The sequence below is a fragment of the Eucyclogobius newberryi genome, unplaced genomic scaffold, assembly GCF_026437365.1.
Source record: "Eucyclogobius newberryi isolate DKJ021-1_F unplaced genomic scaffold, fEucNew1.0.hap1 SCAF_13, whole genome shotgun sequence".
NCBI lineage: Eukaryota > Metazoa > Chordata > Actinopteri > Gobiiformes > Gobiidae > Eucyclogobius > Eucyclogobius newberryi.
Window position 1 is genome coordinate 30,617,227 of NW_027315757.1, and position 6,485 is coordinate 30,623,711.

Here is a 6,485-nt window from a genome sequence, read left to right on the forward strand (position 1 = left end):
AAGTTGCACCTTCGAGCAAGCAAATAGATGTCCTGTTTACTTCTCTCAACATTTCCTCATCCTTAGATCTTTCACCTACACTGTGTGCACTAGTTTCATTTATGTCACATGGTCACACAGTATATGTTTGTGAGTGTTTGAAAGCCAGACTTCTGCTCAGAACAAGTTGACAGTGAACGCAGCATGTCTACATTGTGGCGGTTTTGCTTGAGAGTCTTTGTTGTCTTCTGCATCTCTGTCTCTACAACTTCATGCAGCAAAGGTGAAACAGGTTAACAAGATTTCTAATTGTGGATTGACAAATTTTTAAATTGGTCTTTATTCATTTATTTACTGGCATTGTATTTATTTTTTAGTGAAATGGGCAACTCCAGGGGAGTCCATTACCATCAAATGTGAATGTTCAAAAGAAGCTTTTTATATAAAAGTGACGAAAGGCCTGGACAAAAATATGGACCTTTTCTACAAAACAACATCCTCTAAAGAAAAAATTACTGATCCAGACGGAACAGAGTTTCGTGGCGATTTTTCCAACTTTGAAATTATCCTGAAAAACCTGACAACAGATGACACTGGGGTTTACTGGTATACACACTATACACATGACAGCGATGTAGCTTGTGAAGGATCCTTGCTGTTGGTTGTAAGAGGTGAGATTAAGCGGTAACATTTTGTTGTCAGTGTTTGTTAAATGTCAACAAATCTATCTTTTAGATCTCTGCCCTGGAAGAAACAAGTCTACAGTTTCACCTCCAACTTGTGACCTGGCAAACAAAAACCTGGTAGTGACATTAGTGAGCATCTCATCTGCCGTGCTGATCGCTTTCTTCATAGTTTTGCTTCTGTTTGCAATCCGAAAGGTAATCATTGCAGGTGACAAAAACATGAATGGAATTCTTGGGGGCGGTCAACTCAAGTTCCTTTATGATTAAGTTTGTTCTTGTAAGATTAAACTATATATGTAAAATCTGGTGTTTTACCTAGGTCAAGTTTTGCCATGCAGAATGTAAACCAAGACCCATTTCTCATAATGAAGTGTATGAAGACATGCGCGGCACCATAAGACGATAAGAGGATCCAATGTGTCTGTGATGGTTCACGCTCATTCAAGCCAATCAATGACAACGTCTTTTGTCCTAACAGACTTTGAGAGACATTACAAATAATCATTCAATATTATTGTGTATTCTTGTATATATTGTTAATATTGTTCTAGTTTTCAGTTATGTACATTTTTAAATAAACATTTGGTTGAAAGTAGCTGTCCATCGTGTATGTTTTAATACTTGTTACACATGTAAATCATCTTGTTACCTGTAGCATTTACTTTTTTCATGTATTTTGTCGATACACCAAAAAGAAGAATATGAGTTGCAGCTTGTGTGAGAGGTGCTTGCTTCAACTGATTATGAAATGTCATGAGCAGCAGCACATGTCATGTTTGTGAGATGTTTGCGCTCACAGCTTGCTACCTGCTTTGAGACAGAAACAATGTCTGAGCAGCAACACGTTGGGTTCAAAGGAAGCTGGAAAGCCGCACTTTAAGGTCCGAAGAATAGAAGTGCGGAAAGAAGCACGAACACAGACCACACTTACGAGAAAAACAACAAGTGTCATAAACCTGAGTCCCCAAAGCTTCCTATTGTCATGTCTGTGCTGTGCAAAGGTGGATTAGGCAGTTGCTGCACTATACACTAGTTTACAATAGACAGTCGCTGCACTAGACACTAGTTTACAATAGACAGTCGCTGCACTAGACACTAGTTTACAATAGACAGTCGCTGCACTATACACTAGTTTACAATAGACAGTCGCTGCACTAGACACTAGTTTACAATAGACAGTCGCTGCACTAGACACTAGTTTACAATAGACAGTCGCTGCACTATACACTAGTTTACAATAGACAGTCGCTGCACTAGACACTAGTTTACAATAGACAGTCGCTGCACTAGACACTAGTTCACAATAGACAGTCGCTGCACTAGACACTAGTTTACAATAGACAGTCGCTGCACTATACACTAGTTCACAATAGACAGTCGCTGCACTAGACACTAGTTTACAATAGACAGTCGCTGCACTATACACTAGTTCACAATAGACAGTCGCTGCACTATACACTAGTTTACAATAGACAGTCGCTGCACTAGACACTAGTTCACAATAGACAGTTGCTGCACTATACACTAGTTCACAATAGACAGTCGCTGCACTAGACACTAGTTTACAATAGACAGTCGCTGCACTAGACACTAGTTTACAATAGACAGTCGCTGCACTAGACACTAGTTTACAATAGACAGTCGCTGCACTAGACACTAGTTCACAATAGACAGTTGCTGCACTATACACTAGTTCACAATAGACAGTCGCTGCACTAGACACTAGTTTACAATAGACAGTCGCTGCACTAGACACTAGTTTACAATAGACAGTCGCTGCACTAGACACTAGTTTACAATAGACAGTTGCTGCACTAGACACTAGTTCACAATAGACAGTCGCTGCACTAGACACTAGTTTACAATAGACAGTCGCTGCACTATACACTAGTTTACAATAGACAGTCGCTGCACTAGACACTAGTTTACAATAGACAGTCGCTGCACTAGACACTAGTTTACAATAGACAGTCGCTGCACTAGACTAGTTCACAATAGACAGTCGCTGCACTATACACTAGTTTACAATAGACAGTCGCTGCACTAGACACTAGTTTACAATAGACAGTCGCTGCACTATACACTAGTTTACAATAGACAGTCGCTGCACTATACACTAGTTTACAATAGACAGTCGCTGCACTAGACACTAGTTTACAATAGACAGTCGCTGCACTAGACACTAGTTTACAATAGACAGTCGCTGCACTATACACTAGTTTACAATAGACAGTCGCTGCACTATACACTAGTTTACAATAGACAGTCGCTGCACTATACACTAGTTTACAATAGACAGTCGCTGCACTATACACTAGTTCACAATAGACAGTCGCTGCACTATACACTAGTTCACAATAGACAGTCGCTGCACTATACACTAGTTTACAATAGACAGTCGCTGCACTATACACTAGTTTACAATAGACAGTCGCTGCACTATACACTAGTTCACAATAGACAGTCGCTGCACTATACACTAGTTTACAATAGACAGTCGCTGCACTATACACTAGTTTACAATTGACAGTCGCTGCACTATACACTAGTTCACAATAGACAGTCAACAATGTTCAAGAATATGACATTCAAATTATCTATCTGAATGGAGACAAAGCAGGGGATGAAACCAGGCTGAGTTACAGGTCAGATCTGTGGTGAAGTGCCCCACTGACAGTAAAAATACAAATATTCAAGATAAAACCCTTTAATTCAATAAATGGAAGGTAAGTTTATTGCCATTCTAAGCAATAACATATTCATGGAGATGAACAGGAGGCAGACACTTTTGTAATTGTGAAGTAACATTGGAGTTGAAGGCTTGTTAAGGGGCGGGGACTGTACAACTGCAAACCTATAGTTTATATACTGTACTTGTCAAAGCATGTTACAGGAAACAGAAAATGATAAGTTGCATCAAAGGCAAAAGAAATGACTCAACCAAAATGTGCTTGTTGTTTACAAAAAACATGTCTCTCTCTCTGTAGTGTTGCTTGAATCGTGTTAAATAGGACACAGGAGGCTGTTGCAGAAGAATGTGTCAGTAAAAGTGATAGATTGATACCAAAATACTGATATATCGATACTGACTGAGCTAGCCAGAATATAGCACAGAAACTGCACTGTTTTAATGATCTTCTTTTAACACTTGATTCAGGAAATTATTCTGCCCTTCTGCTTTAGATATGACTTCAGCTTTTGACACAGTTGACCACAGTATTCTGTTGTGTTTAGAACTGTCTGTTAGTGTTAAAGGCTTCGCACTTAACTGGTTCAGAACAAACCTTTTCTTTTCACCTCAGCCCAGTTTAAAATGCCCCTTTGAACTATGGTGTACCCCAGGGTTCCATCCTAGGGTTAATTTATTTCTTGCCATTAGGATCACTCTTTAAAAAATACGATATCTCGTCCCATTGCTTTGCTGATGATGTTAAAAAATGTATATTCCCGCAGTCAAATACCTCCTCATTTGAGCCCTTGATTCACTGCCTCAGAAACATAAAAGACTGGATGACTCATAATCTTGAAACTAAAATGGTTGTTTTTGGTGATTCAGATTTTCTGTCTTCTTTTAACCTCCCATTTGTGAGAAATCCTGCTGTGCTGGTGGAATCATCTCGTAAGCTGGACAAAGAAGTCAGTGCAGTGGTCACAATCAGTTGAGGTACTGGCTAAAGTAAAACCATACTTATCTGCCAAGAACCTCAAAAGACTGATTCACTCATTCATCACATCCCGCCTAGATTACTGCAACTCTCTTTATTATGGTTTTGATCTGACCTCTCTTAAACGCTTGCAGTTAGTGCAAAACGTGGTGGCCCGGCTGCTCACAGCTACAAGGCGTCACCACCACATGACTCCAGTCCTGGCATCACTGCACCGGCTCCCGTTATCCACAGAATCCAATTTAAAATGTTGCTTGTGGCTTTTAAATCTTTAAATGGTCTGGCTCCCTGTTAAAATGGTCTGGCTCCATGTTCCTGCTTGTACCTCCCCTCAGCTCCTCCTGGATGTGCCCAGGTCAAAGCTGAAAAGCAGAGGGGCCCGAGCTTTCTCTGTGGGGGGCCCAGGCTCTGGAACAGCCTCTGCATGTTAGAGCTGCTGAGACACTGAGCAGTTTAAATCCTTGTTAAAAACTTACCTTTTCTCTCAGGCCTTTTAAACACGAACTGAGTCATTATTTTGATTAACTTCATGTGTATTTTAATAGTCTGTATATATGTATTATTGCACTTTGCTAAGATAAGATAAGTCTTATTTTGTCCCGCAATGGGGAAATCCCAGTGTTGCAACACAAAGTAGGTGCAGAAGTAAATAATAAAAAACAAATAACTTATAAAAAAACTTTAAAAAAAACACTCTCAATAGAAAAGCTCTTAAAAAACCTCTTATACTCTTAATAAAAATTAGAACATAATAATAACAATAGTAACATTCTTATATACAGCACTTTTAAAGTTGTAAGTGTGCTTCATAATTAAACCTTGATATTGATATTGATCCAAAAGTATTGATTGTTGAAATTTTTTGTTGTTTATCTGCACATTTATGTTATTTTAAAATGAGTTGAAGCAAAAATAATGATAGCCTCTACGCCAACGTTTAAATGCATTTGAACACAAAACTCATGTATCTGATTGACTTTATGATACTTGCCATAGTTTTACTTGGTATCAGAACAAAACTAAACAATTTAGTTCAATTCAGACTGTGTATATTAACGTAAAAAAGTATGCAAACGTACATGTATTCAAATAAAATTACTCTCAGTGACATACTATAACGGTAAAATCTAAAATTCCACCTTGTACATGTAAAAGTGTGTGGATTGAAATACTTAGATCAAATGCTAATCTTTAAACAACCTGTTATGATTCAACTTCCTGTTTTTCTGTGTCACTCGTCACATCTGTAAGCGGTTGAAGTGTGACTTTCATCAGCGAGTTACAAGGAGTGCATGGACCCTTGCCAATTTCTAAATTGTTTGCATTTTTACTACACTTAAAAGCTTCAGATCATCAAACCAGTTTTCTAATCTCACAAACTAAACATAAAATGCAGTTATTAAATGCAGGTTTGATTTATTAAGGGGAAAATAAATCAAACAGTGAAACGGTAATCACAGCCTGAACCTAACAACTTGCTGGGCGACTATTTGAAGCAGTAACTGACACCAAATGTGTGTGATAACTCATGTGTCATTAGCTTCATAGTTATTTTTACCCACTGTTTTCTCCCCTCGGTTTGTTGTTGTGTTACTTTTAATGGCAGCGGGTAGCCAACCGAAAACCGAACCGAAACCTACTGCAGTTGTGTCAAAGTACGTGTTCTGAGTTATACCGTAAAAAAAAAAGGAGAGAAAGAAAGTGAAAGTGCTGTGTTGATTTTACACCAGATGTATTCAGTCACGCAACATCCACAACGTTTAAAATAAGAAGAAGAAATTGGAGGATCATCCAGATGTTTCTTGGCAAATGTGAGATGAGCCTAAGTGTCTTTCTTATGGTTGAGTCATGAACACTTCCAATTTGTGGGACATTGGAATCTGGGTATAATTATGCTATCATTTTAGAATTTTGGAGTCAGCTTTACCTTTCTAGTTTCATTACTCTCTAACATTATATAATCCACCCTCCTTTTCAACTATAACGATATGCTTGGTACGTCAATATTAATTATACAAAATGTCCTTTATACAGCTACAGGAGGTCACTGCTGCTCACAAGTGCAGCTCCTCAATCACAGTGTTATCTCTGTGAGCTAAAAGAAGTTTGCCCTGACAAGACGCATTTGAAAAGGTCAGAGAGTCAGAAGTAACGG

General features: G+C 38.6%; 1 long non-coding RNA gene across 1 annotated transcript; it reads left to right on the forward strand.

Moving 5' to 3' along the window:
- Positions 1 to 35: 35 nt before the first annotated feature.
- On the forward strand, positions 36 to 1,257 carry LOC140357701 (uncharacterized). The gene is made up of 4 exons (XR_011926663.1): positions 36 to 262; positions 357 to 650; positions 715 to 860; positions 985 to 1,257. It is a non-coding gene; the product is annotated as an uncharacterized lncRNA (long non-coding RNA).
- The last annotated feature ends 5,228 nt before the right edge of the window (positions 1,258 to 6,485 follow it).